General features: G+C 33.7%; 1 pseudogene; it reads left to right on the forward strand.

Annotated features, from left to right (window-relative positions):
• LOC143038698 (zinc finger MYM-type protein 5-like) overlaps positions 1-646 on the forward strand; it is a 688-nt pseudogene extending 42 nt beyond the window's left edge.
• Positions 647-10,000: the final 9,354 nt, after the last annotated feature.

Here is a 10,000-nt window from a genome sequence, read left to right on the forward strand (position 1 = left end):
TTAAGCGGCAACCATAAATGAGCAATGGACAAGGTCAAGTTAGCTGAAAAAAATAGAGGTGCTATCACAAAATACTTTGTCACTCCATCTTTGAAGCGCCCATGTATTAATGATGAAGAGAAAGAAACTATTCAGAAAATGACATAGCCTTGAGTCCAATTACAGTGGATGAATACAATGATGAAATTGATAACAAGTTAGAAAAAGATGACACATCTGTGAATCAAGTTGAAGGCAATCTCAATACTGTACACCAGAATACAGTGCCAAAGCGGAAAGTCCACTTATAGCCGAAAAAGACCAAGCCCAAACGTCACTCAGTGATGGATAATCCATGACTACAGTTGTAATTAATATTTTTGATGACTCAGCCAGCTAGCCAGCATACATAAAGCAAAAATTAAGAGATTATTCAACAATGAAAAGGCCTTCGAAATGAAAAAAGGGGTTGTGTTTTTCAAAGTTTCACTGTAAAAGGAAACTTCCAAATGGGGAGGGGGAGGTTGAAAGACCTTGGATTATGTACTCTCAGTTTGTTGATAAAATTTATTGCTCTTATTGTAAACGTTTCGGAAACAACACAACTAGTGCATTATCAACAAGTGGTTTCAACAGATGGTCTAATCTTCATACAAGGTTGAGTTAGGTTAGGAATTTTCATTATCATGAAAAAAATGGAAGCTACTTGGAGTTTCCAGGAGTTACACCAAAGACTTTATGGTGGGCAGAGAACTGACATAAAACTTCAAATAACTGCCATTGAACATGCAAAGCACTGAGAGTAAGTATTCAAACGGCTAGCAATAGCGCAGTTTCTTGTTGAGAAAAATCTAGCATTTAGAGGAACAGAAGCAAAAGATGGTAATGAGAGTGTACACAATGGAATTTTTTTAGGTCTTGTTGAGTTGTTTGGAAAGTATGACCCAGTTCTTGAGGAACACTTGTGAAAAGTCAAAACCCACGAAATTCATAACCACTATTTAGGAAAAGATACTCAGAATGAACTACTAGGTATTATGGCTACAGTTGTTATGAATTAAATACTGAAACACGTAAAAGTAACTAAGTACTACGCCATAATTTTAGACTGCACACATCATATGAATCATCAAGAGCAAATGTCTCTAACGATCAGGCATGTGTCTGATAGTAACTTGGTTCCTTCAGGGAAAGTTTATGGAAGCTGAAAATAACACAGGAGAAGATTCATATAGAACATTTTTAAACACTGAAGGAATTAAACTTAGAGGTGAAAGACATTCGAGGCCAAGGCTATGATAGTGGTAGCAACATTAAAGGTCACATATCTTGAGTACAAGCACGACTGTTGAAAGATAATTCAAGATCTTTCTTTGCACCCTGGGCATGTAAGAACTATAACCTTTTATTTGGATACGTAGCCAGGTGTTGTGTAGATGCTATACAAATTTTGGGATTTTGCAAAGGATCTACATATTGTTCTCAGCATCAACTAAGAGGTGGGCAGTTTCTAACAAGTAGGCCTATATACCCGGGTTATCCGTGAAACCCTTGAGCAACAGATAGTGGGAGTGTTGGATTGATAGCGAGCTATTCTTTATCAGACAGGAGAAGCCTATGATGCACATGTGGAAATATATAACAGATGAGCCCAAGGTAAAAGCGGAAGCTGAATCTTTAGCAAACCAGCTAAAAGACTACAAAAAAAATTTATCTTTTTGATATTTTGGCATGAAATACTTTTTAAAGTTAATTATGTAAGCAAGGAACTACAAGGTGAAACAAAGTATATTGATGAAGGCATGGAGTAATTTGAAAAACTGTTGTCATGACGAACTACTTATAGAGAGAGCGGGTTTAATGATGTCCTAATAGGCACAAATGAATTGGCTATAGCTGTTGAATTACCATTGGAGTTTACATAAAAAAGTAACCTTTAGGTGATCCAAAAGAAGCATACAGAGTTAAGTGCTTCAGCTTAGTGCTAGACAAAGCTAATCTATAAAGTCTGGATTTATGCAACTTTAAATCCATGTAAAAATATTTGGATTTTTAAATAACTTTCAGAGGTTACAAAAGACGGAAATAAGGAAATACAAAACAGACCTTGAAGAAGCTTTAATTGACACCATACTAAAACAAAGCACCGATGGAGGGGTAGTTACTGACGTGGATGGCCATCTGTTGACCGAAGAACTTGAAGTTCGAAAAAAAATTCTTCCCTGTTTGAATACCTGATTTACAGCATTTCCCAACGCTTTGCTTTGAGGATTTAATTAACAATGCCCCATAACAGTCGCATCGGGAGAAATAATTTTTTCAAAATTAAAACTGATAAAAATGTACGTTCAACAATTTCACAAGAGAGGTTAAACAATTTAGCGATGCTATCTATAGAAAATGACATTACTGAAAGCATTGACTTTGAAATTATTTTGAATTTAACTTGTATTAGGAAATTCAAAGTTTCATATTGTCTTTCAATATTTAGTAAATCAAGCATCTAATGTTTTTTGTCTAAAATTGGCATACTACATGAAAACAAAAAAGCAATCTCGAACCTTTGCAGAGTAGAGGTCCCGTTATCAGTTTTCTAATTGGGCCCCGCAATTCCAAGCACCGACCCTGATTTTAGTTAATATTAATGATGATAATGATCCGCCAGACCAAACGGCATGGACCATACAACTGGATTCTAATGTTCGCTGGCAGTCTCGTTAATATTTAACTCGTAATGAATGAAACCACAAGGGATTGATTTCATTCAAGCAACATCTCACTATGATGTTAATTACAATACATTATGTTGAACACAGTATCTATTAGCAGAGAGATTGTCGTCGAATCTGGGAATATGACTATATCTTTAGAGTAGAGCTACTGATCCATAAGAGGTGTTTCTAATTGTTTTCTGAGTTATCATAGCTTCTTTAATAAATACAGGTGCCTGAAATTCTTCTCAGGGAACCTTTGGAGCCGACTGCTCAACTAACTTCACCGGGTCTTCAAACTCAATTTTTTCTTCTGCATCTGCCGAGATATTTGTCTTTTCCCAAAACGACTCTCTACAGATAATTACAGCAAAGGTAAGTATGGTTTCACCTTTAAACTTTAAGTAAACTATGATCGTTTTGGAGTAAGTGTACTCTGATATGAAAAGGGGTCATTTAACTTGAAGAGACCACGGTCAAGTTCGGTTGATCCCACCCTTCTACTGGCATGTGCCATCAAAATACGCCAAAGCTATAACCAAGTTAAGCTTTATACATAAGGGCAGATCTAAGGTATGATAATAATTATTATGATAATTATTATTATGATTACGGTCAGGATTAGAATTATCATTATGATTGTTGTTATTGTAAATGTTGTTGTTATTGTTATTGTTGTAATTATCATGGTTATTATCATGATCAGTTCTTACTATGATCATCATCATCATCATCATCATCATCATCATCATCATCATCATCATCATCATCATCATCATCATCATCATCATCATCATCATCATCATCATCATCATCATCATCATCACCATCATCATCATCATCATCATCATCATCATTATTATTATTATTATTATTATTATTATCATTATTATTATTATTATTATTATTATTATTATCATTATTATTATTATTATTATTATTGTTGATGTTATTATCATTATTATTATTATTATTATTATTATTATTATTATTATTATTATTATTATTATTATTATTATTATTATTATTATTATTATTATCATTATTATTATTATTATTATTATTATTATTATTATTATTATTATTACTATTATTATTATTATTATTATTATTATTATTATTATTATTATTATTATTATTATTATTATTATTATTATCATTATTATTATTATTATTATTATTATTATTATTATTATTATTATTATTATTATTATTATCATTATCATTGTTATCATTGTTATTATTATTATTATTATTATTATTATTATTATTATTATTATTATTATTATTATTATTATTATTATTATTATTATTATTATTATTATTATTATTATTATTATTACTATTATTATTATTATTTTTATTATTATTATTATTATTATTATTATTATTATTATTATTATTATTATTATTATTATTATTATTATTATTATTATTATTATTATTATTATCATTATTATTATTATTATTACTAATTTTATTATTATTATTATTATTATTATTATTATTATTATTATCATTATTATTATTATTATTATTATTATATTATTATTATTATTATTATTATTATTATTATTATTATTATTATTATTATTATTATTATTATTATTGTTATTATCATTATTATTGTTATTATTATTATTATTATTGTTATTATTATTATTATTATTACTAATTATTATTATTATTATTATTATTATTATTATTATTATTATTATTATTATTATTATTATTATTATCATTATTATTATTATTGTTATTATTATTGTTATTATTATTGTTGTTGTTGTTATTTTATTATTGCTATTATTATTATTATTATTATTATTATTATTATTATTATTATTATTATTATTATTATTATTATTATTATTATTATTATTATTATTATTATTATTACTATTATTATTATCATTGTTATTCAAATGTGTATACATTGTGACGAATGTGGATAGGAGGTAAAGGGAACACGGGCTGAGGGAAATACTTTTATTCCGGACTAGTTTCGCCTGAGTGGCTTCTTCAGAGGAACATAGTTTGAAGTCAAGTTGGTCAATATATATGGCAAAAGAAGGAACGTGGCAAAGTGTCAGGTTGGTCCCCCACTCGACCTCATCTGTCGGTGTGACGGGCTATCACAGCGGGTGGACCAATTATCGCCTGTTGTTCGCGTGGCTGAAATGTCCGTCTGGATCAGGGGCTCTGTGTTTTTTATTCATGACGACAAAGTGTGCTGCTGCTTTAACCCTTATTAAATCCCCAGTCCTCTTATTAATGTCATCATGGATGTTGATAAAAACGGACTCCATCTCCTTTCTTTCCTGCCGTGTAATGTTATCCATGAAAATGTTTGCCTGGTCCCATTTTAGTAGATGGCCTCTTTCGTCGACATGGTTAACTATTGCACTACTAACCCTGTGGTGTCTTACATCTGCTCGGTGTTCTTTTAATCTAGTGTCTAAGCCTCTGCTAGTTTCACCGATGTATTTTCTGTCACATCCACCACACGGGATTTGGTATACTACGCTGTTTATATTTAAGGTTGGGTCTTTTTTCTTGATTAAAAGGTCCTTTACTTTCGTACCTGTGGAAGTCGCAAGACCAATGTTGGAGGACGATAAGATTTTGTCTAGGTCTCTCGTTAGATTGGAATTTGGGACCACCCAATACTTAGTGTTGGACTTTTCTCTTTTGTTACGTAGTATACTACGAGCCTTCTCCTCCAGGGTGCAAAGTAATCCTCTGGGGTATTTGAGCCCTTCAAAAGTTGTTTTAATCATTTTAATTTCATCCGCTAGAAATTCGTCACTGCAAATACGAAATGCTCTTAAGAACAGGCCTATCACCACACCAGTCTTTGTCCTCTTATTATGTGCACTGTAGTAATGAATGAAGTAATTTTTATTCGTCGGTTTCCTGTAAACTTTAAATTTAACGCCACATCCTGATCTTATTAATACGGTGTCTAGAAAAGGTAGTTGTCCGTCTATCTCACTTTCGATCGTGAATTGGATGTTAGAATTCACACTATTTAGATTAGATAATAAGTTTTCAATTTTAGTATTGTAGTGGGTAATCACTAAAACATCGTCCACGTATCTTAGCCATACAGTATTTTCAGATATCATGCGGAGAAAAAACTTGTTTTCTAACATCTCCATATATAGTGAGGCCATAACTGCACTGAGGGGAGAACCTATCGCTAAACCTGCATGTTGGCGGTATTCTTCACCGTTAAATTCACAAGCACCGAACCTGAAGTACATGGATAATAATTTCTTGTAATCGCGTTTGCACATTATTGTTATTGTTGTTGTTGTTGTTGTTGTTGTTGTTGTTGTTGTTGTTGTTGTTGTTGTTGTTGTTGTTGTTGTTGTTGCTCCTGCTGTTGTTGTTAAATGAAGCGACTTTGCTGTGGATGTTCTGTTGGTCACACTAAATACCGACCACAAGCGTCCACAACCGACCACAGGCGTCCACAACCGACCACAAGTGTCCACAACCGACCACAGGCGTTGTATACATGGGCAAATGCGTTTTCTGCTATATAGGCCAAAATTTAGGGGCTGGATGTACACATAGATCTACACTGACAGTCCTAGTGTTTTTTTTATATTTATTTTATTTTCTAGACTATTTACAATGCAATAATTTACAATCCACAACTTCATCCAAATTCAACACAATATTATTATAATATTATGTTGGAGCATTTAAAAATGTTTCATTACACAAATATGTATTTAAAAAATATTGCCATTCTCTAAGTCTTACTGTTAAAAAGTTTTACTTTTTACAAATTGCCATAGTTCAAAAATTTACTCTCACAGATCTTAAGCTTAAAAATGGGGATGGTTCACAAAATTCTTTACACAGTTCAAAGAATTAACAAAGGTTTGACTTACAAAATATTTACTCTTACAAAATATTTACTCTTACAAAGTTTTACTCTTACAAAATATTTACTCTACAAAGTTTTACTCTTACAAAATATTTACTCTTACAAAGTTTTACTCCTACAAAGTTTTACTTTAACAGAGTTTTACTCTAACAAAGTTTAACTGTTACAAAATGTTACCCTTAGAAATTTTTACTAACAAAATTTTACTCTTAGAAAGTTTTACTGTTATACCAAATTTACTCTTACAAAGTTTTACTGTTACAAAATTTTACTCTTACAAAGTTTTACTCTGACAATAAAGTTTTACTGTTACAACATTTTACTCTTACAAAGTTTTACTCTAACAATAAAGTTTTACTCTTACAAAGTTTTAATGTTACAACATTTTACTCTTACAAAGTTTTACTCTGACAATAAAGTTTTACTCTAACAAAGTTTTACTGTTACAAAACTTTACTCTTAATTTTTTTTACCATTGCCACATTTCACAATTTGCACAGTCACTTGTTTTACTACCAGAAAATGCCAAAGTTCACAAAGTCATTTCTTGGGTTTAGAACTCGCGCGTTCACTCCGGCATCTTTTACGTTGTCCAGGCTTACGAGCCGTCGTTGAAGTTTTGGGAATTGTCAGTTTCCCATCCGTTGACGTAATGGTGCGTGTTGATGCCTCATCTTTCGAGCGGTATTTTACAAACTTCTCATAGAGGGCATTCTTCTGAGCGTCCGTTTTCCTTCTCCACTCCGCTTCGGTTACACGTTGGCTTTTTGGCATCCATGATGCCAATTCAAAGTTGCCGCACCCGTAAAGGGCCCGCCTGGAATCTGCTGACTGGAGTTTGATTATTCCGTGTGACCGCTGCACGAGCTCTGGAAGACGTTGTGGCCTCCAGTTTATGCTCAGCTTGATGATATTGTTCATGGATTCGCATGCGTTATTAGTCCAGGAAAATGGGACGAAATTATGCGTGAGGGAAGGACGGTGAACTTTGCCTCGTAATTTTGGAATCAGTTCATTGAAATATTCACTGAAATCTGGGCAAGATGCATCGTATTTTGTTTGTAGCTGTAGCACTTTGTTGTCATATTCATATTCATCACTGCTGGTGAGTAATCCATCATGTCCAAATATGTCACTAACTATTTCCCGCTTTAGTTTATCGGATACGTGAATGTTCGATAGTAATTAAACAACATGCCGCCTTTTGTCTTTGATTATACAGTGAGAAAGTGACCAATACTCGTATCCAACCTTTGGTCAACTGCCGATTACTGAGATAGTGATTAAACAACATGCCGCCTTTTGTCTTTGATTATACAGTGAGAAAGTGATCAGTACACGTATCCATCCTTTGGTCAACTGCCGATTACTGAGATAGTGATTAAACAACATGCCGCCTTTTGTCTTTGATTATACAGTGAGAAAGTGACCAGTATTCGTATCCATCCTTTGATCAACTGCTGATTACTGAGATAGTGATTAAACAACATGCCGCCCTTTGTCTTTGATTATACAGTGAGAAAGTGACCAGTATTCGTATCCATCCTTTGGTCAACTGCTGATTACTGAGATAGTGATTAAACAACATGCCGCCTTTTGTCTTTGATTATACAGTGAGAAAGTGACCAGTACTCATAACCATCCTTTGATCAACTGCCGATTACTGAGATAGTGATTAAACAACACGGGCCCCCTTTTGTCTTTGATTTAATATAGTGAGAATGTGAACGGTTGGCAATTTTTTTAAATAAAAATTTGTGTAATAAATATATTAAATGTGTGTAGAATTTGGATAAAGTTGTGGATATTAAAAGATATTAAAAAATAGGACAGTGTAGATCTACGTGTAGACCTAATTCATCATGTTCATCCAGTCCCTAAAACCCAACGGCAGCCGCCATTACCCCATTATCTCAGCCCCTCAAAATACATGTACCTATGGAGGTATTTAATACTCCATGGGAGGGCCCAAAACGCATTTGCCCATGTATACAACGCCTGTGGTCGGTTGTGGACGTCTGTGGTCGGTTGTGGACGCTTGTGGTCGGTTCTGGACGCTTGTGGTCGGTTCTGGACGCTTGTGGTCGGTATTTAGTACGACCCATATTCTGTGTCTTGCGACTCAGGGCAGTGGGCGAGATGCAGGGATGACCCGTCATCCAGGAGGAGCTAAGAGGGAGTGTAAGAGGCCGGTAGTGTACGAATGGAAATGAGCTAGGGCATTAGAATAATTCAGACTCGACGCCTGCTCGAGGGCGATGTTATGTCTATGTGAGGGCGACGTTTTGTCTATGTAAACACACCGACGGTGGTGACTGTTTTATAATCGATTATGTAATCAAACTCTGTAAGCGCAGGTTAGCTTCGTTTGACTAATGCTGAGATAAACAATATCGCTAGTGGCATTGTAATGGCTTTCCGATTGGTGCAAGGTGGAGAAGGAGGAAAAAACTATTGGTGCATGAATTCAAAGTCACGCCCATAAGGAGTGACATTTATTTGAAAAGTAACTGGAGATTGGTTTAGAAAAATTAGTGACGTCAGACGAAGGTAGCTTAGCGTAGGATACGGGATCTCGTGGGAGAGGGTGTCGAGAGAGGATCGAGAGAGGATCAGGAGACGATGTAGAGACGAGAGAAAGAGATCCCGAGTGTAAGCAGAAGGTGAAATTACAGTGAAAGAAGAAAGAAAATTCACCACCCTTTTATTAACCCAAAGGACGAGAGAACTAGGCACGGGGCCTAGAAAATAGTGAGACTACAGGAAAAAGAAGGCAAGGGGCCTTGAGACGAGTGATATTACAAGTCAAATTTAAGTGACAGTGGTGACAAGGGGAGGTGAAAGGGAGGGAGATGAATGGAGTATGTGGGGATGGAATGGATGGGATTTTTTTTTCTGCCTCCCGTGTAAGGGAGAAAAAGCCTTTGATATAAGTATGTATTATTATTATGATTACTACTACTATCATTACTACTGTTATTATTATTGCTAATTACTATTACTATCATTATCACTACTATTACTATTCCTATCGTTATTATTACTATTATTATTGTTATCATGTTGCAAGAAATGCCTGTATGCTTTTGCGCTTGCCCTTGAGTGTATTTCATTCTTATTCTATGCTAGTAGGCATACGTGCACGCGCATGCATTAGCTACTCGACGTCAAATCCAGGTAGTAGTGGCCAAGGTCTAAATATACAGGTCAGACCGTTAGAATTCTTCTGCGCAGCTTCTGACGTCATTTGGCTGAGTCCATTTTCTCTTTGTGATACACTGAAGAAAACTGTGAAACGCCAAGGAAGACAGGAACTATAATATTTTATATATATTATATATATATATATATATATTATATATCATATATATTATATATTCATATATATAGACAGGAACTATAATATTTT

This window comes from Oratosquilla oratoria, chromosome 24 (genome assembly GCF_046742065.1).
Source record: "Oratosquilla oratoria isolate Oo_2021 chromosome 24, ASM4674206v1, whole genome shotgun sequence".
NCBI classification, from domain to species: Eukaryota; Metazoa; Arthropoda; class Malacostraca; order Stomatopoda; family Squillidae; genus Oratosquilla; species Oratosquilla oratoria.